The 20,706-nt window shown below is 47.8% G+C and overlaps 1 protein-coding gene across 14 annotated transcripts in view; it reads right to left on the bottom strand.

Annotated features, from left to right (window-relative positions):
- nav3 (neuron navigator 3) overlaps nt 1-20,706 on the bottom strand; it is a 1,340,243-nt gene that overhangs the window by 462,593 nt on the left and 856,944 nt on the right. The window contains exon 1 of one of the 14 annotated variants that reach the window (XM_072484727.1): nt 969-991. The exons of 12 other annotated variants lie outside the window; for them this stretch is intronic. The gene's annotated coding sequence lies outside the window, so the exon portion shown is untranslated. Of the gene's footprint in view, nt 1-729; nt 940-968; nt 992-20,706 lie in introns of those variants that run through there. One more of the 14 variants, XM_072484723.1, reaches the window with a different exon arrangement.

Below are 20,706 nucleotides of genomic sequence, written 5' to 3'. Positions count from 1 at the left end.
ACCTCCCCCTGCACCTCCAATCTCCCTACCTCCCCCTGCACCTCCAATCTCCCTACCTCCCCCTGCACCTCCAATCTCCCTACCTCCCCCTGCACCTCCAATCTCCCTTCCTCCCCCTGCACCTCCAATCTCCCTACCTCCCCCTGCACCTCCAATCTCACTACCTCCCCCTGCACCTCCAATCTCCCTGCCCAAACCTCCCCGATAGCCATGTCAGAATCGGAGTCACTGCATTCCAACAACCACAATGCAGCCTTCAGTCCAAAGGCCTTTTGCTGTGCGAGTTTGTGAATTTTATGCTTTCTCAAGTGAATTAAACACACACTGCAATTGCTATTAATCCTCAGAATAAATAATTTACCAACGAGGGGAGATGAAAAATGCAGATAGGACCTGTTGAGGTTTGGGTGCCAGGGACACATTGTAAACACATCAGGAACAGGGAGAAAAAGTACATGAGCAGATCACTGTGTTTGAGTTCACTGATCTTTATGAGTTCAACCCACTCAGTTTGTTGACTGCACTTTTGTCAGATCCTATAAACTCCCCAGTAACAGGCTGGAGACACACAGAGAGGCAGCAACAACATCCTATTGGTAACCCTGTAAATATTTGTACAGTGACTCCAACCACAAGAAAGAAACCATGCTACTTTGCAAGTATTCCAAAGGCATATGGCATTAATCACTGGTTTCGGACTTTTAAGCAGTAGAGGATGTGATCACTCACTGTTATTCATCTAAGTGACTGATGGGAGCCTCAGTTCACTGACTGTCCAACCCGCAGTCCACTCGGCACACGATGACATACAGCTTTTCAGAGAAAACGGAAAGTACTGTCTTGAGGATACCAGATATAGAAACACCTTGAATTTGCAGCCACAAACCATTCAATCCCAAAGGCCATTGTTTAAACCCTATACAAGCTTTCTCCCAACCTTCTTACATCTTTTCATCCCAGGGACATACCTTTCCATTCCTTACTCGTTCACATCTAGCTCCTCTTTTATATTCTATTCCTTTTGCCCTCGGTGTACATATTTAACTTCCACTGGCTGGAATACGATAAGAGTCAATATGCTCAGTTATTCCAGTCATTTTCTCTCACTACCTATTCACTGCCTCACGCACACATTTCTCCGGTTGGAACTGCATTGTCTGAATGACTAAGGGTTATATTTCCGTGGGTTTAGCAGACAGCAGGCTACATAACTGGTACTCCGAATGCTTCTGTAACAGATGCATGGCTGCCCGTTTATATGAGGCAGACAGCTGACGTTACAGGCATGTTTAAAAATGACCTGCAGACATTTGGCAGATGCAGTTAGGGCTCCAGAATGTGGAAGAGGTGGAAATTTGACACTGTGGTCACTCAGAGCACATGTAATGCAGCATCATACATGTTGGCGCTGGGCGGGGATTTTGATCAAACTCCCCCGGCCCGAGTTGCTTATTTCAGCATGGAAACCCCACCACCCTTAACTCAGAATCTCTAATATCACATACTAAAAGCCTGACTCCATCTTCCTGTCAAGGCAGGAAGGTGAGTCAAAGGCATTGCTTACTTTGGGGACGTGCACAAATGAACGAAAGCTGCCAATCTGAGCAAAATACAATCTCACCGCACAGAAGGAAGCTATTCAGCTCATCACGACGGTGCTAGCTCCAGTTTCTTGGCAATGGGCTGTCTTTTCACTTGAGAGCTTAAATCTGTCTGATAACTCAATCATTCTGTACAGTCCTCCAAGCCACGCGCCATCCTGACTTGGAAATGTATCGGCCATTCCTTCACTGTCGTTGGGTCAAAATCCTGGAACTCCCTCCCTAACAGCACTGTGGGTGTACCTACTGCAGCAGCTTTTCAACTAGGGGTGCTCTGGTGATGAATAAAAAAAAAGATGGGTGCAAGTACCACAGGGATGAATGGTGAAGTGAAGGACGTGGAGCGGAAGAATTGGAGGACAGCAGAGTTCTCGGAGAGTTGGATGTCCTGGACGAGGTTGGGAATGCTGAGAACGAAGACGACGTTTTGAAAGCATTTGTTGTCAATGTTTTCTCCAAAACCTTTGATACATCAACCCATGGGGAGAGGTTGCCTGTACAAGACCCAAACTGATGAATTCTCCGATGCCCACCGCCAGTAGCGAGGTTCCCGATCTGGCAGAGAATCAAACGTCGGGCTAAAAACGGGATCAGCGCCGGGGGCCGTCGGCAGAAGGATGCAAAGGTCATTTGAATCCATTTGCAACCAATTAACAGGCTGGAAACACACAGGCTCCATGATGATTCTGCCACCTCAGCCAGGATTCACACAGGCGTGGATTGCTGCAGATATTTTCAAGCATAGCTCCGATCTGGTGGACACCGTGGTGGGTCAAGGAGGTCAGTGCGTAAAGAGGTGCTCCCAAAGTCCATTGGAAGCATCCCTCACCTCCCACAGTGCAATTCCTGCCCCCAAACGCGCACCCTCCAACCCCCCCCCCCCTCCCATGTCACCCCTTGCACCCTCCTTCTCCCAGATTCCCCCATCAGACTGTCCCCACCCCCCAAGAGAGACCCCATCCGGCACCCCCTCAGTCCCCCGCTCACCACATCTAAATTGACTTCCTCTTTTTCACAGCAGGAAGTACTTAGCTGCCTTTGATGTGGTTTGGGGCTATCAATCCGAGCAAGAGTGCTTATTAACATTGTGGTTAGCATGGAAGCAAGGAGATGCATTCAAGCGTGAAGGGAAAGATCAATAAACAATCCAAAAAGCAGCTGACTCTGGGGTAATAAAACTGTCAATCACTGGCAAATGCAATGTATTTCTGTGTGAAATTGAGTGGAAGATGCAAGGCTGTTGGGAGATGTCAAGCCCTTTGAAGTGTTATGGGCTTTGAAGGAGGTCTCTGAAATGTGTAACAGCTGCTGCTTTAAACACTTTTGTCTGAGGCAGCAGGTGTTAGGAATGGGTAAGTGAAAATGCAGTGATTTTTCACCCTACTGCCTCGACTGCTTTCAGCTTTCAGGCAGGAGTCTCTGATCAGGGGTTCTGATAGGGACCCCTGCAGGTGGGGCCTGATGGGGAGTCTGATGGGGGTCTGATGGGCTCTCTGTTGGGGAGGTCTGATGGCAGGACTTGAGCTGGTCTGATGGGCGATCGTGGGGGAGGTCGGGTCAACCTCATGCGTGCATGCTGTGCGGTGGGGAGGATGCCCCTGCTTGTCAGTGGCAGGGGGGCGGGCAGGATTTGCATGGGGGGGAGGGGGGCAGCCGCCGGACCTCGCTGTCAGACAGCCTGCTCAAAATGGCAGCCCAATACCGGGATTCCGACAGAATCCCACCAGCGGCACTTCATGCATAAACTGACATGGAACAGGTGAGGGAATTGCTCCTGGGAGCTGCTCCTGGTACCAGTGGAGACCAGGAGTGATTCTACTCTGGCGGGACGATATTAGCCTCCAGAACGGAGAATCCAGCCCAGGATCAACAAACACCTGACTTAGACATGATTAAATCAATAGCGCCAAGCACCTTGACTCTAAAAGCAATTTTATTCCAAAGAAGATTTACTTCAGCACAAAGTAAAGACATTCCTCCTTTGAACAGCCAACTGAACTAACGATACTGTGTCAGAAATTGAAAAATTAACATTGCAGTTAAATAGGCCGTTTGTTTATCAGCCTGTCAACACCATTACAAGGCCCCAGGCTGTGTAATTAAGTGGTTTACTAGATTGGTGAAATGTTGGCGCATTTTAACCCGAGGGTCCTTAATTTTGGCAAAGAGAAACCCTTGTTATTTTCTGCAGTGATTACTGTGTAATTAGTGCACTGTGAGGAACCAACGTAAAATAACTTAATTCAGCAGTCTGAAATTATTCAAAATAACACCCTGCCACAGGCTACTGCAGGAGACAATCAGCGATACAAAACCAACATCACATCGAACTACAATAAGCCTATAACACAGAAAGAGCCACCTTGTGTATATACTCCATGCTGGTGTTTATACTCCACACCAGCCCCTCCCATTCCTTATCGGCTTACACTATCTGCATCTCCTTCGGTTCCTTTATCCCTCATGTGTTTATCCAGATTCCCCTTAAATACATCCACACGATTAGAAAATTATGAGGGGCATAGATAGAGTAGTCAAGGAGAAACTTTTCCCCTTGATGGAGGGACCAATGACCAGGGGGCATAGATTTAAAACCTTTCTACCCAGAGGGTGGAGCCAGTCTGGAGCTCGCTGCCTGGAAGGGTGGTGGAGGCAGAGACCCTCATAACATTTAAGAAATATTTAGATGATCACTTGCAAAGCCAAGGCATGCAAGGCGATGTGGCACATTGTGGAAAATGGGATTAGAAGAGTGCATAGGCCTCTATGGGCACGATCCTCCCCAAAGATTTCTGAGTTCATTTGTGGCGGGTTTTCAGGGGGTTTCCCACCGGCTCTGCCAGCGAGTTCCCCATCATTATTCGATGACACTTAGTCACTTTTTTGGGCCCTGAGGAGTTTCTCACCGGTTTAGTTCACACTTCTTTTATCACTGGGGAACTGAACTCCTGAGATCAGGCCACCATTAGACAGGGTGCCCCGATCTCTAAGTGAGCAGGTGGATCCCCCATACCCTCCACCCATGGGCAATGTCACCCCTCCCACACACACACATGGGCACTACCCCCCCCCCCCCCCCCCCAAGTGAGGACACCCCGCTATGGGGTCCCTGGGGGCCCCCTCTTGTCAGGTCCCCCGAGCCCTTTTACAGTACCCCCTCCCTTCCAGGTCCCAACATCCTGGAGGCCCCTGCTTACATGCCCTGCACGCTCCACCCTTCAAACCCCCCATCCACCCTCCCTTCATGAGCATTGTCCACCTTGCCCCCTGGCCTTTGGCAGTGCCACCCTGACACTTGGACACCCTTGCACTGCCACCCTGGCCACCAGGCAGTGCTCCTGCCATCTTGGCAGTGCCACCCAGACACCTTGGCAGTTCCAGGGTGGCAGTGCCAGCTGGGCAGTGCCAAGGTGCCCTCTTTCCAGGAGGAGGGCCAGGAGGCCATCCTGCACTTATCCTGATCACGCAGGGGTCTCCGATGGCCCGGGAGGTGTTTGTGTGAACTAGTGCTGAATGGCACTTGGCTGCGACATCGTTGGGAACGTCGGTGGATCCCACGTTGTCGGTGGATACCAGGTAAGTTTGCCTAAGCCAGTTTAAAACCGCCTTTGGCGCGTGCCATCTGGCCACGCCCCTTGTGGCCGTGTTTCAGATTCGGATGCCTTGCGTGACCTGGGTGAATCCTGTGAGGCGCAAAGACTGTCGGGAAGCCCGCGAGAGGGCGCTCCCGGCATTCACCGGTCGCACAGCACTCAAGCAAGAAAGTGACGTGGCCGGTGGATCGAGGCAACTATGACTACTCACTCACAAGTGCATCGGGTGTAGTCCTGGATAGATTTTTTGTGATGGATAAGGCGCTGTTGCTAGGGGTAGCCAACTCGGAGTATTCGGCGTTGTGTTTTCCAATGATATCGGGGAGGGGAGAGTGTCGGTTATCTACAGTGAGTTGATGGAGAAGGGGGCACTCTGGTGGAGGAGATTAAGCGTAAATGGGAGTAGGAGTTGGGTGGAAGGTGAAGGCTGGAAATGGAACGAGGCCCTGTGGAGGGTGAACGCTGCCTCGTCGTGTGCGAGACTAAGCCTCATCCAGTTTAAGATGGCGCATAGGGCCCACATGACGTCTGCAAGGATGAGTCAGTTCTTTGCAGGGGTGGAGGATAGGTGTGGGCAGTGTGAGGGTCCGCAAATCATGTCCACATGTTCTGGGCGGGTCCAAGACGGAGAGGGTTCCAGCAGGGGTCCTCAAATGTTATCTCCAAGGTTCTGGGTGTGGGGGTGGCCCCGAGTCCGGAAGTGGCGATATTCGGTTTGTCGGAAGATGCCGGAGTCCAGGTGGGGAGAGAAGCTGACCTATTCTGGGCAGCACGGTAGCATTGTGGATATCACAATTGCTTCACAGCTCCAGGGTCCCAGGTTCGATTCCGGCTTGGGTCACTGTCTGTGCGGAGTCTGCACATCCTCCCCGTGTGTGCGTGGGTTTCCTCCGGGTGCTCCGGTTTCCTCCCACAGTCCAAAGATGTGCGGGTTAGGTGGATTGGCCATGATAAATTGCCCTTAGTGTCCGAAATTGCCCTTGGTGTTGGGTGGGGTTACTGGGTTATGGGGATAGGGTGGAGGTGTTGACCTTGGGTGGGGTGCTCTTTCCAAGAGCCGGTGCAGACTCGATGGGCCGAATGGCCTCCTTCGGCACTGTAAATTCTGTGATAATCTATGATATTGGCCTTTGCCTTCCTGATAGCCTGGAACCAGATCTTGTTGTGTTGGCGGGACTCAGAGCCGCAGAGGTGTGGGTGAGCGACCTACCAGGAATTTCTGCGGTTGGAGAAGATCAAGTTCACTTTTGTGGCTCGGGGACGGGTTTACCCAGAGGTGGAAACCGTTCACTGACTTCTTCACGGTGGGTTGAGGGATCAGCGTGGCGAAGGGGGGGGGGGGGGTGGCAGGGTCAGAGGGTGTAGGTATTGGGGGAGACTGGGGGTTTGTGGTCTCTGTTCATGTTGATGTTTTGGTCTTCTGATATCTTTATATCTTTATGCCTTGAATAAAAATATTTTTAAAAAAACAATGGGTACGCTTCTCCCAAAGGGGAACAAAATCTCCTAGCGAGCAAAGTCCCCTAGCAAGAGCGTTTAGCAGCGTGTTTCCCGGCGCTCGCAGTGCCACCAAACAGATGGTGATTCAATGCGACTCGAGTTGTATAAAGGGCCTGAAAAGGGAACACGCGGCCGCACATAGCCCCGTTTTGTACAGTGGGGAGCTCCACTCACCATTACTCCCTAGTGGCACTGCCAGGGGGACAGGCTGGCACTGCTAGGGCACCACCCTGCTCAAAGGGCATGTGGCGGGGGGCCTCCAATCCCCTGGGAGACCCCCACAAGTCCCGTTCTGGTTTGTGGGGACAAATGTTTTTAATGCCTTTTTCTGCAAACTCCACATAGTCACTGGCGCTGTGAGGCAGCAGTGCTAACCACTCCGCCACTATGCAGTCTGTCATCAGTATCATTGTTCCGATTTTTAAAAAATAAATGTAACTTCTCAAACAGCCAGGGAGATATTTAAACCCATGCTCTCTCAATTTCTAATCGGCATTTAAACAGTCAAGCAGCGTGTGAAGAGGCCACTGTGCCTCTTTGAAAATGTATCCCAATTGGTCCACTTCTGCCCCTGCCCTTTTCCCAAGGCCGTGCATCTTTTTCCTTTTTGATATCCAATTCTCTCTTCAAAGTTACCATGGACGTGTTATCACCAGCCTCTCAGACAACCCATTCACCTACTGACAAATGTGGGAAGCTGCTGGCTAAACACAGACAATGGTCTTTTCTGCCACATTCATCAATATATGGACCCGGTGTCATGTATTGTTTGTACTCAACAAGTCGATAAAGGTCGTGACATTCCAGAATCACTCAATACTGCAAGACATAAGCAGAATTCCTTTGACAGAATAAATTTATCAACAAAACAGATTAAATGGAGACATCACATCCCCCACAGAGCCTCACAATTTCAATATATGGGGTGATTCTCCCAAAAATTAACTACTGACATTTCAGGCGGGAAAACAGATGAGAATCCCGCCGGCTGTTCCGATGCAATTCCCATTGCAATCCACATACTTATTTATGCGGATCTTGGGGAGATTCTTACTGATTTCTCCCACACATTTTTTTGGAGTGGAGACCTAAATACTCCAGCAAGACCGGCGCCTCAGAGATCGGGGCTCCCGAATCTCAAAGTTAAATTGGAGGTACTGCACCCTCCCCCCGCCCCCCCCTCCCCACCACAATCAAGGGACATCACAATCCTCCCTCGCAGACATCCGCAACACGTCCAACTCCTGAGCCCAGAGGGGCAACGTCCCTAAATCACTAAATATCCACCCGCCTCCTCACACCATGCAGGCATGAGGGTGATATTCTCTCCCCCCCATCCATTCTCTCCAGCATTGGGTCCCTCTTCAAGTGAGCAATACCCTGTTATGGGGTCGCTGAGGGCACCACTTTCAGCCCCTCCTCCTTTCAGCCCTCCAACCCTCCCATGCGCCCCCCCCCCCCTTTCGTGGCCATGACCATGACTCCTCTCAGGCCCCGCCCTTGTCAGTGCCCCTTAGCAGCCAGTTACTGACCCCTAATATCCTGGCACTGTCACCGGCACCTTACCCAGGGTGCCAGGGGGCAGTGCCCTACCCTGCCCCCCACCACCCGGAGGCTCCAATGGCCTCGGAGTACCCGGTGTGGTCATCACGACTGGTTTCTATTTTTTTAAACCATTAGTGATCCCACTGGCCTCCCGCTGCGCTGGCGGGGGCCGGCATTCCCGGGAGCTGGGATTCCCCAGTTTTGAGCGGGCTGAGCATATTTAAATGAGTTCAAAGTCCTCTTTAACTATGTGATTCTGGTTCATCTGGCCTGGTTCATGGGGAGGCGCTGCCGTTGTGTTAGCATTGCTGGACTAGCAACCCAGAGACCTAGGCTAATGCTCTGGGGAGCCAGGTTCAAATCCCACCATGGCTGATGGATTAATTCGGTTCAATAATGTTCTTTAGAGAAGTAAATCTGCGGTCCTTATCTGGTCTGGCCTACATGTGACTCCAGATCCACAGCAATGTGGTTGACTTTTAAATGTTTTCTCAAGGGCAATTAGAGATGGGCAATTAATACTGACCCAGCCAGTGACGCCCATAATAATAATAATCTTTATTGTTGTCACAAGTAGGCTTACATTAACCCTGCAATGAAGTTACTGTGAAAATCCCCGAGTCACCACATTCCGGCGCCTGGTCGGGTACACAGAGGGAGAATTCAGAATGTCCAATTCACCTAACAGTGCGTCTTTCAGGACTTGTGGGAGGAAACCGGAGCACCTGGAGGAAACCCATGCAGACACGGGGAGAACAGACAGACAGTGTTCCAAACCGGGAATTGAACCTGGGGCCCTGGTGCTGTGAAGCAACAATGCTAACCATTGTGTTACCTTGCCGCCCACATCCCATAAATGAATTTTTTAAAACTGTAAAACTGGTTAGGCCACAGCTCTCGTGTTGTGTTCATGGAGAGGGTGCTCTGGAGAGGGTGCAGAGGAGATTTACAAGAATGTTGCCAGGACTTGAAAATTGCAGCTATTTAGAGAAAGATTGGATAGGCTAGGGTTGTTTTTCTGAGAACAGAGGAGGCTAAGAGGTTACCCAGTGAGGTGTACAGAATTATGAGGGGCCTGGACAGGTAAACAGGAAAGACTAGCTTCTCCTAGCTTAGGGGTCAATTACCAGGCGGCAGAGATTTAAGATGATTGGTAGAAGGATTAGAGGGGTCATGAGAAAAAGCTTTTTCGCCCAGAGGGTGGTGATCGAGTGGAATTCACTGTCTAATTTGGTCATTGAGGCTGAAAAACTCAACTCATTTAAAAGGAGCCTGGATCTGCGACTGAAGTGCTGTAACCTGCAAGGCTACGGACCAGGTGCTGGACCGTGAGATTAAGATGGAGCGGCTAGCTTCTTTCTTCTCTTTTTTGGCCAGTACAGGTGCAGTGGGCTGAATGGCCTCTTTCTACACTGTAACCTTCACATGGTTTCTATGGTTCTGCAGAATGAGTAGCTTAGTGAATCTGAGAAATAACAAACCAAACTGAGCTAATTCACCAGTTTCAGCTACCATGACATTTCATCGGATACACAAGGGAGGTTTCACAAGAAAATGCAGAGCCTTAACTTCCTTTCAGCGTGTCATTGTTTTGCAATCTATTCTTTTCACACAGTACAACAGTTAAACCCTCAGGGTGGAGAATCGTGTTTTCCTGTATGTCGGGGAGTATTACTGTAACCGTGGAATAGGTGTTTTCAAATGTAAAAGACTTTTTGGGCCATAAAAACTAAAAAAAATACAAACAAATAAAAGTCATCTGTTACTAATAAAGCATAAAGACACTTTGACAGCTCACACTCCCCAGGTGGTTAGTCTGAATTACAACAATATACTTAGGTGTAACATTCAAGTGTAATAGCAATCTCTGTCTTTAAGTTTGATATGTTTGGGTATTTCTGATGAAGTTTCCACAGGAATTCAAGATGTAATTTATGTTAAAAGTGGGACTATTAAATGAATCATGACTCCCAAGGGTTAAACTCTCAGAAAAGGAGAGAGTGCCATGATGATTTGGACAACGGGTAGGAAAGGAAACTTGTCTCTATAGAGTACCTTTGACAACGTCAGAATATTCCAAAGTGTATTGCAGCCAATGAGTTCCTCTGGAAGTGTCATGGCTGTCATGAATGAAGTGTGACAAGCATTTTGTGCACAGCAGGATTCCACAAACAGCAATGGGATAATGACCAGGTCACTTGTTTTCGTGATGTTGGCTAAGATATAAATGTTGGGCAGCTGCCAGGAAGAAATCCCCTGTGTTTTGAAATGGTGTGATCTTTTAAATGCACCCGAGAAGGTTGATGGAGCCTTGGTTTTAATATCTTATCCTAAAGGCAGCTATTCTGGTAGTGCTGCACTCCCTCAGTCCTGCACGGTGAGTGTCAGTCTCGATTTTTACACTCAAGTTTCTGCACTTGAACCATAATCTTCGGACTCAGAGATGAAAAGCTAATTGATTTTAGGGATGAGGGGTTTGTCTTGTGAAGAGAGATTGAGCAGTTTAGGCCTATACTCTCTGGAGTTTAGAAGAATGAGAGGAGGGGCTGGTTTAGCACACTGGGCTAAATCACTGGCTTTTAAAGCAGGCCAGCAGCACGGTTCAATTCCCGTACCAGCCTCCCCAAACAGGCGCCGGAATGTGGCGACTAGGGGCTTTTCACAGTAACTTCATTTGAAGCCTACTTGTGACAATAAGCGACTTTCATTTCATTTCATTTTCAGGTTCAATTGAGGCGTATAAGATAATAAAATGTATTGACCATGTAGACATAGAGAGATTGCCTCTTGTGGGGCAATCTAGAACGAGAGGTCGCAGTTTTAGGATAACGGGGAGCAGATTTAAAACAGAGATGAGGAGAAATTACTTCTCTCAAAGGGTTATGAATTTGTGGATTTCACTACCCCAGAATGCAGTGAGTGTGGGGCATTGAGTAATTATGAGCAGGAGATAGACAGATTTGTAATTAGCAATGGGTTGAGAGGTTATAGAGAACAGGCAGGAAAGTGGGGTTGAGGACGAGATTAGATCAGTCATGATCGAATTGAATGGCTCAAGTGGCTGAATTGCCTACTCCTGCTCCTCGTTCTTATGTCCTTATGTAATACACTGAGCTATGACTGACACCCAATGAATAGTTTCAAATTTGAGTGAACATTCACACTTACTACTGTTGAGTTGATACATTCACCAGAGGTCAACAAGAAAGGCTGCTATTGGAAGGAGAGTTCAGAAGGGAGAAGGTCAGTCTTATGGACAGGCCTATTGGTAAATGAATTATTTGTGTGACAGTCCATGGATTCTCTGTGAGCAGAAGTAACAAAATGAAAAGAGGAGAGCTTATGTGTGTGGTCATTTTGTTCGGTCTGGGAAATTAGCCAGGGCTTTGACGAGAAATGTGTGAAGTTAAGTTCAGGGTTATCATAGCTAAAATACCGACGAGGAAGAGTTAAGTTGACCCACCCACATTGAACAGTGCAACATTGGTTATGTTGTTGTTATTGAGCGGATTGGGAAGGGTGTGTTCCTATGTTCTTAAACTTCACCTGATGCTGCAGCTGGTCCCATTATTACTATTATTTCCCATTCAAAGAGATTATCCTGCTGCCCTGCTCAACATTAACTCTTCAGTCACCATCACGGGTTTGACCATTCATTCATCTCACTGCACTGCACAAGATATACAACACATACAATTTCATCTAGATGACAACAGTAATTGTACGACCAAGTAATGTGAATTACATCAGAACATTTCTGAGAGATGTGATAAGGCACTGTAAAAATGCAAGCTCTTCTCGTTCCCAATACACAAATGTTCTTGACTTCCAAATTTCATCACAACCTTTGCCTAGATGTAAAAGCTGAATGTAGAGGAACAGTGAAAGTACATTTGGAAACAGAACCCTAGATCTTTTGGTCCTTCCCATTCTCACTGGTAGGATTGTAAAGGCAATCCCCACCTCAGGCTTGCTGTTTTTTCCAACAACTTTATATGTCTTCTCTTTGGATCCAGTACTATGCTTAATTTATTGTGTGAGCCATGATTGGGTTGCTGTTCTTGTTGTGTTTTTGAGCCAGTAAGAATCTAAAACTGTTGCGTGCATACATTAGTTCCTTAAATATTAGCCATTGCCTATCCACTGTCACACCTTTTACTGAAGTTCCCCAATCTATCTTTGATTTAGAACCCTAGTTCCAGATTGGACTTCTTCACTTTTCACCCTAATGAGGAATTCTATCATGTTATGATCACTGTTCCCTCAAGGACACCGCAAGACAAAATTATTAATTAATCCCTTCTTATTGCACAATACTATATTTAAAAAATAAATAAATTTAGAGTAACCAATTCATTTTTTCCAATTAAGGGGCAAGACGCGTGGCCAATCCGCCTACCCTGCACATCTTTGGGTTGTGGGGGCAAAACCCACGCAAACATGGGGAGAAGGTACAAACTCCACACGGACAGTGCCCCAGAGCCGGGATTGAACCTGGGACCTCAGCGCCGTGAGGCAGCAATGCTAACCACTGCGCCACCATTCTGTCCCGCACAATACTAAATCTAGGGTAGTATGTTCCCTAGTTGGCCCCTCGATGTACTGGTCCAAAACAAAATCTCACACTCCATGAATTAATCTGCCACAGTATTATTGCTAATTTAGTTTTCCAGTCTTTATGTAGATTAAAGTCACCCATGATTACTGTAGCATCCTTGTTACATGCATTTTAAATTTAATGCCGCCTTACCACTACTGTTTGGAGGCCTATAGGCAGCACCCCCTAATGTTTTCCTCCCCTAGTTGCTTCTTAACTTTACCCAAACTAATTCTACATCTAGATAGCCTCTCTCACTATTGCACTGATTTAATCCTTAAATAACGATACCAGCCCACCTCCTTTTCCTTTTTCCTCTCCTCCCTAAATATCGAATAGCAATGGATATTCAGTTCCGAGTCTTGGTCACCCTGCAGCCACTTCTCTGTAATCGCAATCATATCATACCCATTTGCATCTATTTGCACTGTTAATTCATCTACCTTTTTGCAAATACTCCATGCATTCAAATAAAATGCTTTTGGATAAAAGCAAATTAGTGCGGATGCTGGAATCTGAAACCAAAGAGAAAATGCTGAAAAATCTCAATAGGTCTGGCAGCATCTGTACAGGGAGGAAAGAGCTAACGTTTCAAATCCAGACGACCCTTTGTCAAAGCTTTTAGAATGCTTTTAGACTTGTCTTTAACATTTTTACACGTCGTTTCTTCTTGTACGGGAGTCCTATTTGCTGCTCACCCTCATTTCCTCGGCCTTCCACTTTTGTTTCCTACTTTTTTGTCTTTCATTTTTATTTCCCTCCCTTATGTCTGCCTGCTCAGGTTCCCCCCCCCCCCCCCCCCCCCCCCAGCCACTCTACTTTAAACCCTCCCCAACAGCCCTGGCAAATACCTCTGCGAGGATATTGGCCCCAGTCCGGCTGGGGTGCAACACATCCAGCTTGCACAGGTCCCATCTTCCTCAGAATTGGTCCCAATGCCTGAGGAATCTAAATCCCTCCCTCCTACACCATCTCTGCAGCCATGCATTTGTTTGGTCTATTCTCCTATTTCTGCTTCCGCGGGCAGGTACCACTGAGAGTAAACCTATCTCTGAGCTCCTGCTTTTTAATTTTATTCCTAGATCTCTATATTCTGCTTTCAGGACCTCATCCTTCTTTTACCTATGTTGTTGGTACCAATATGGACCATGCCCTCTGGCTATTCACCTTCAGAAGGTCCTGTAGCCACTCAGTGACAACCTTGACCCTGGCACCAGGGAGGCAACATACATCCTGGTGTCACGTCTGCAGCTTCAAAAATGTCCTGGTCCCCTTATGATAAAATCCCCTATCACTTTTGCTCTCTCACTTTTTTTTCTACCCCCCCCCTCCCCCCCTCCCATGCAGCTGAGCCACTCATGGTGCCAAGGACTTGGTTCTTGCTGCATTCCCCTGAGAAACCATCTTCCCCCAGCAGTATCCAAAATAGAAAACCTGTTCGAGAGAGAGTTGGACCCAGGCAACTCCTGCACTATCTGCCTAATGCTTATACTCTGCCTGGCGGTCACCCATTCCCTTTCTGCCTGGGCACTCTACCTGTGGAGTGACCACCTCGCTGTACGGGCCATCCACGAAGATCTCACCCAAGCGGATGCTCCACAGTGATTCCAGCTGCAGCTCCAGCTCCGAAACGTGGATTTCGGGTAGCTGCAGCTGGCGACACTTCCTGGACATGTGGTCGCCCTGGACATTGGAGGTGTCCCTGACGTCCCACTTCACACATCCTTGATATGACTGCATTTCAATGAAAGCATTGATTGTTAACCAGTGGAAAGCTTCTAATCTGCAATGGACTTGTTATCCACAAAGTTAAATGGAAGAGCTGACTTCAGGCAATGTGCCCAGTGTCTTTCTGAGTAGAAGGTTTAGATGTGCAGCTTACTACCCTAGAAGGAAAACATTATTAAGTTTAGAAAATCTCCTGCACAGACTTGCCAAACCAGAAACCCATTAAATCTGGATTTAAGGTACAGTTCAGCATCTGTTTAGTTATTCTCACATACATATATATATATATATATATATATAAACACGGGAAAGTCGAACTTGCGTCTTTCTCTATTAGTGGCTGGAGTAGAGGGAAAAGAGGGAAATATCAGCCTGAGAAGCATTTAATTTCTCTAAGCTAGTTATGGATGTGTCCTTATTAAAAAGGATCGAGGACCAGATTGCTTGGAGTGCATTCGCTGATGGAAGGTCATCGGCCTAAATTGTTACCTCTCTCTCTCCACCTGCTGGCTACATCTAGCCTCTGCAGCATTTGGTTCAATGGATGGATACTGGTCATGTTGTGGTACAGGATTGGCAAAGATGAGTTCAAATCTCAGCTGGGGACATTTTAAAATCAGATTTGATAAATGGGGTGTGTGGGGGTGGAAATATCCAGCCGTCCATCCCCCCCCCCCCCCCCCCCCCCCGCCCCACCCCAGACTGTAAATTCCCGCCCGAGGTCAACAGACCTTTGGCTTGTCCATCCTATTTATTGTTCCACCCACGATGATGCCCAAAGCAGGTGGGACCTGTAGTTCAGACGACTGTTATAAAAGAAAGATGTGGGGTGGGATTCTCCCCTAACCGGCGGAGCAGGCCATACCAGTGCCGAGGAGTGGCATGAACCCCTCTGGCGTTGGGCCGCCCGGAAGGTGCGGAATCCTCTGCACCTTCAGGGGCTAGGCCGGCGCGGAAGGGCTTGCGCCGCGCCAACCGACTCCGAAGGGCCTCCGCCAGCCGGCGCGAGTTGGCGCATGCGCAGGAGCGCCAGCGTGTGCTGGCGCCATCCCAGCGCATGCGCAGGGGGGTTCTTCTCCGCGCCGGCCATGGCAGAGGTTGACAGCAGCCGGCGCAGAGGGAAAGAGTGCCCCCACGGCACAGGCCCGCCCGCGGATCGGTGGGCCCCGATCGCGGGCCACGCCACCGTGGGGGCACCCCCCGGGGCCAGATCCCCCCGCGCCCCCCCCCGAGGACTCTGCTGGCCGCCTGTAGAGCCAGGTCCCGCCGGTAAGGACCTGCTTTGATTTACGCCGGTTCGGCCGGCCACTTGGCCCATTGCGGGCCGGAGAATACCGGGGGGGGCCGCTGCCAGCGGCCACCGACCGGCACGACGCGATTCCCGCCCCTGCCAAAACCCCGGCGCCAGAGAATTCGGCAGCTGGCGTCGGGGCGGGATTCACGCCGCCCCCCGGCGATTCTCCGACCCGGTGGGGGCGTTGGAGAATCCCGGCCGTGCATTTTTATAGTGCCTTTCAGGATCAATTAGCATCTCAAAGCATTTTGCAGCCAATTAAGTACTTTTAAGTGTAGCCAGCATTGTAAAATAGGAAACCCGGCTGCCAATTTGTACACAGCAAGATCCCACAAACTGGAATGTGATTATGACTTGCTTTTAATGATGTTGATTGAGGGACAGAGATTGACCAGGAAATGAGGGAAAGCACTCCTATGAATCTGGCAATCTCCCTGGCAATGGGTTTGGGAATCCCATAATTCATTCCCGGCTGCCATTATCACTCTACACATAGTCACTCCAACACTGAAACTGTATACCAACAAGCTCAGGTCAACTAAGCAGCTGGAGAACGAGTTGGGTTTAATGCCAAGCACAAATTTTCTGGCAAATCTGTAGTGATGACTTTGGTTATGCTGATATGAAACTAGACATCTTCTGGCTCAATCAGGAATTTATGGCAGGTACGAGTATACAAATATACGAACAAGGAGCAGTCGGCCATTCAGCCCCTCGAGCTTCCTCCGCCATTTAATAAGATCATGTCTGATCTGATAGCAACCTTAAATCTGCATCCCAACTACCCCCAATATTACCCCCTGGCCTATCAAGGTTCTATCCACCATGGACTTAAAAGAGACTCTGCTACCACTATCTTTTGAGGAAGAGAGTCGCAGATATCCACGACCCTTTGAGACTTGCCGATTGTCATGGAAGTTTATGATAGTGGGCTAGAGAAGTGCATTTAGATGTCATCAGCAAACTGACTAAATGTTTGCAGATGATGCTGCTAAAGAGAAGCATGAAGATAAGAAATCGGCGTGAACCAAGAGCAGAATCGTGGCAACACTAACAGAAGTGGACAGATATGAACGGAACCACCAGAGGGTTTTTCTGTGGAAGTGTTGTACAGTTGTTACTGGCAGGATGCAAATTGACCATAGTTATTTACAGTCTATAATTAATTACTTAAATGAAGGGACCAAGTGTAAAGTATGGTGACAATACAAAGCCAGGTGGGAAGATAAACCGTGGGGAGTACACAAGGAGCCTGCAAATGGATATAGACAGGTTAAGTGAGTGGGGTAAGGTGGCAGAGAGAGTATGGTTTGGGGCAATGTGAAGTTATTCACTTTACAGAAAGAATAAATAAACAGAATTAATTTTAAACAAGGAGAAACTATTAAATGTTGATGCTTAGAGAGATTTGGGGGTCTTTGCACAAAAAACACAGGAAGTCAACATGCAGGTATAGCAATTATGCAATTGGGAAAGCAAGGGGATTGGATTATAAGAGCAAGGAAGTCTTGCCACAAATGTACAAGCCTTTGTTGAGACCACATCTGGAGAACTATGGATTCTGATCTCCTCACGTAAGGACGAATATACTTGTTTTAAAGGGGGTGCCACAAAGGTACATTAGATGAGACAATCACCCGATTGAGGAAAGATTGAGTAGAATGGGTCTATACTCTCTGGAAATTAGAAAAATGAGAGATGATCTCATTGAAACGTAAGATTTCAAAGGGGTCGACATGTAGATGCTGAGAGGCTGTTTCCCCAGGCTGGAGAGTCTCGAATGCAGAGTCTGAGGATAAAGGGTCGGCCATTTTGGGCTGAGATTAGAAGAAATTTCACTCAGTGGATTATGAATATTTGGAATTCTCTATCCCAGACAGCTGTAGTTGCTCAGTTGTTGAGTATATTCAAGCTTCAGATGGTTAGATACTTGAATGTTAAGGGAATTGAGAGATACAATGATAATGAGGAAAGGTGGAGTTGAGGTTGAGGCACAACAATGATCCTGTTAAATAGTGGAGCGGGCTCCAGCGGTTATATGGCCTATTCCTGTTCCTATTTACCTCAGAAGAGAAACTATGGAAGATGATGGAATGAGCTGTGGACAGTCTGAGGAGGGCACGAAGGAAGCGCTCACAAACTCGATCACTTCAAGACTAAAAACCTACAATGTGTACTACTTACGTTTGTAGACCAAGCCTTGGGAAACTGCAATGAGAGCTGGCGCAAGGCTCTCCACCTCTTTCTCCTTTCCCCTGCACCTGGGGAATTACATTACCCATGAGTAGATTAGAGAAATATCTACTTTTATAAGTCAGGCGTCATCATGTTGAAGCTGTAGAGTGCCCTGGGCAGGCTGTACCATGAGTACTGTATTCCACCACCACAAACAACAACAACTCACATTTAGTTGTATCTTTGGCATCGTAACAATGCATCACGATGCTTAGCAAGAGTAGCATACGGTAGTTTTTATTACCATACTCGGTTAGTAATCCAGATGCCTGGACTAATGGTCAGAGTCATGGGGCTGGATTTTTGCAGGGACTTGGACTGCTAGCCCCACCCCAGGAAGGAAATTCGTTTGGCAGTCGCTGCAGAAGATGACCCCACTCCACAGCCATAAAATACTGTCAGCAATCTAAATAAGCTCACAGTGTGACTTCCAACCCCTCAGTGGACAGGAAGTCCCATCCCCTAGAGCTGTTGGCCAATCAGATTCCATAGTGGACACTGCCTGGACTGCAAGGAGGTCAGGACGAAGAGCAATAGCTGCCAGAGACAGGGAAGGCCTGGGTTTTTAGCATGGGAATGGATCAGAGAGCCCAGAGAGGGGGAGATGGGGCTGGGGTCTGGGTTTTGGAGGGCAGACAATGCGGAATGAAAGGGGGGGGCGACATCTTAGGGAGGGTGCCCCTGACATACACAGGACACAGTTTCGAATTACATGCCCTACCCGTTTCCTACCCACCTTCGGACTGCCTGCCTGCCCATGCCAACCATATTGTGACATCTGCAGTGTAATATCCTAGTCAATTGGCTTGTCAACAAATTCAATCGGCCTGTATTTATTTAAATATGGCAGGCAGCATATTGTGGGGAACAGCTCAGGGGTGGTCGTGAAGGTGGTAGGCTTGGCAACCCTCGTATTTTACATGATCCCACACTAAAGTAACACCGGGCAAAGTCATAAAATCCAGCCCATGAGTTCAAATCCCATCACAGCAACTGGAAAATTAAAATTCAATGAATTAAATAAATCTGCAATAAAAAGCTAGTCTCAGGAACGGTCACCATGAAACTAGTGGATTGTTGTAAAAACCTGCACTCTCCAGCCTTGAAGGTAGGTCAATGTGAGGTGCCTATTTACCAGATTAAATAGAAAAGCTGAAACCGAAGCTACATTTCAAACCATGGCTGCAGACCAAGGGGGAAAGTGTCTGAAGTCTTAAAAAGCCAATTCAAGGCAGATGCCAAGAGACAGTTATTCCTGCAAAGGGTTAATGATACTGGGAGAAGATGGTTTGTGTGAGGGAAACGGAAAGGTTCTGCAGAGATTGTTGCCTTTTTGTAGAATAATGAGCTGGATGTTTGGAATTACTTTCCTTTTTAATGCTGATTTCTCTGATCTGGATATAACTGGTGCCCAATATTTGAGGAGACATTTGCAGTTCACTCTTGATCATTTTGAATGTCTTTTCCCTGCACTTTCAAAAACTAGTTATTATTGAAACATAAGAAGCATGTAATTCTAGTGCTATCTCTCAAATGAAAATAAATACAAAATATTACCTGCAAATATTGATAGAAATGAGCAAAAAAAGACAAGCGCTTATCCAGAGCCTTTCATGGTCTCAAGATTTCCCAAAGCACTTTACAACCAATTATGTACAGTGCAATATATTCACTGTTGTAATGGACAAAAAATATCAGCCAATTTGTACACAGCAAGCTGTCACGACACCCTGGGCTAGGGCGCAGTCAATTCCAGCCCCACTTGACCCAGAATCACAACACAGATGAAATTAGATTTTATTTAAAACACCCGAGGTCCTTGGTAAGCCAAACAAACAACAGTCACCAGGTTTGTAACTTTAAAACACAAGTAGCCTTTCATCCTGTAAAGTATTATATTCAAACTGACAGAAAATGTAACTGACTATCTTCTACCCCTTTCCAAACCCTCCCTTTCTATCCTGCCCCATTCTCTGGACACACACACACACAAACACACAGACAGGGGAAAGGGAAAGGGTGGCAGAAAGGAGAAAGAAAATATAAATAAAAATAAAAGGTTAAGGATCCTTGATGCACTGGGACGACTTCCAGTCCATGTCTTTCTGAAGTTCAGGCTTTTGTTTTGTTATATTTTCCCTTCTCGGCTTGAGATGTTCTTTCGCTGGCAGGGTTTCAGAACAATAAAGCAGTTCTTTCAGGCAAGAGAGAGAGCATTCCTTTCACTTCCAAGGTCTAAACATTTCTGCTAGGTTTTCCCTCAGAAAGCATCACGCAGGAACCAATCACTGGCCGTTGTCAGGCTGTTCCTGGCCAACCCACCAGTTGCCAGTCAATCAAGCGACCAGACTCCCTCCAAAGCTGGTTCCTAAGATCCATTTGGTGCAGAAGAGTCTGGCTTCTCCTTTCTAATATACAAAACCTGGGAACACAGGGCAGGATTCTCCGAGCCCCCGTCAGGTCGGAGAATCGCCGGGGGGGCGGCATGAATCCCACCCTCGCCGGCTGCCGAATTCTCCAGCGCCGGGGATTTGGCAGGGGCGGGAATCGTGCCGCGCCAGTCGGTGGCCGCTGACAGCGGCCCCTCCGGCGATTCTTCAGACCGCGATGGGC

The sequence above is a fragment of the Scyliorhinus torazame genome, chromosome 19, assembly GCF_047496885.1.
Source record: "Scyliorhinus torazame isolate Kashiwa2021f chromosome 19, sScyTor2.1, whole genome shotgun sequence".
NCBI lineage: Eukaryota > Metazoa > Chordata > Chondrichthyes > Carcharhiniformes > Scyliorhinidae > Scyliorhinus > Scyliorhinus torazame.
Note: the sequence above shows the minus strand (reverse complement) of the source record. Positions and strands in the feature narration are given on the sequence as shown.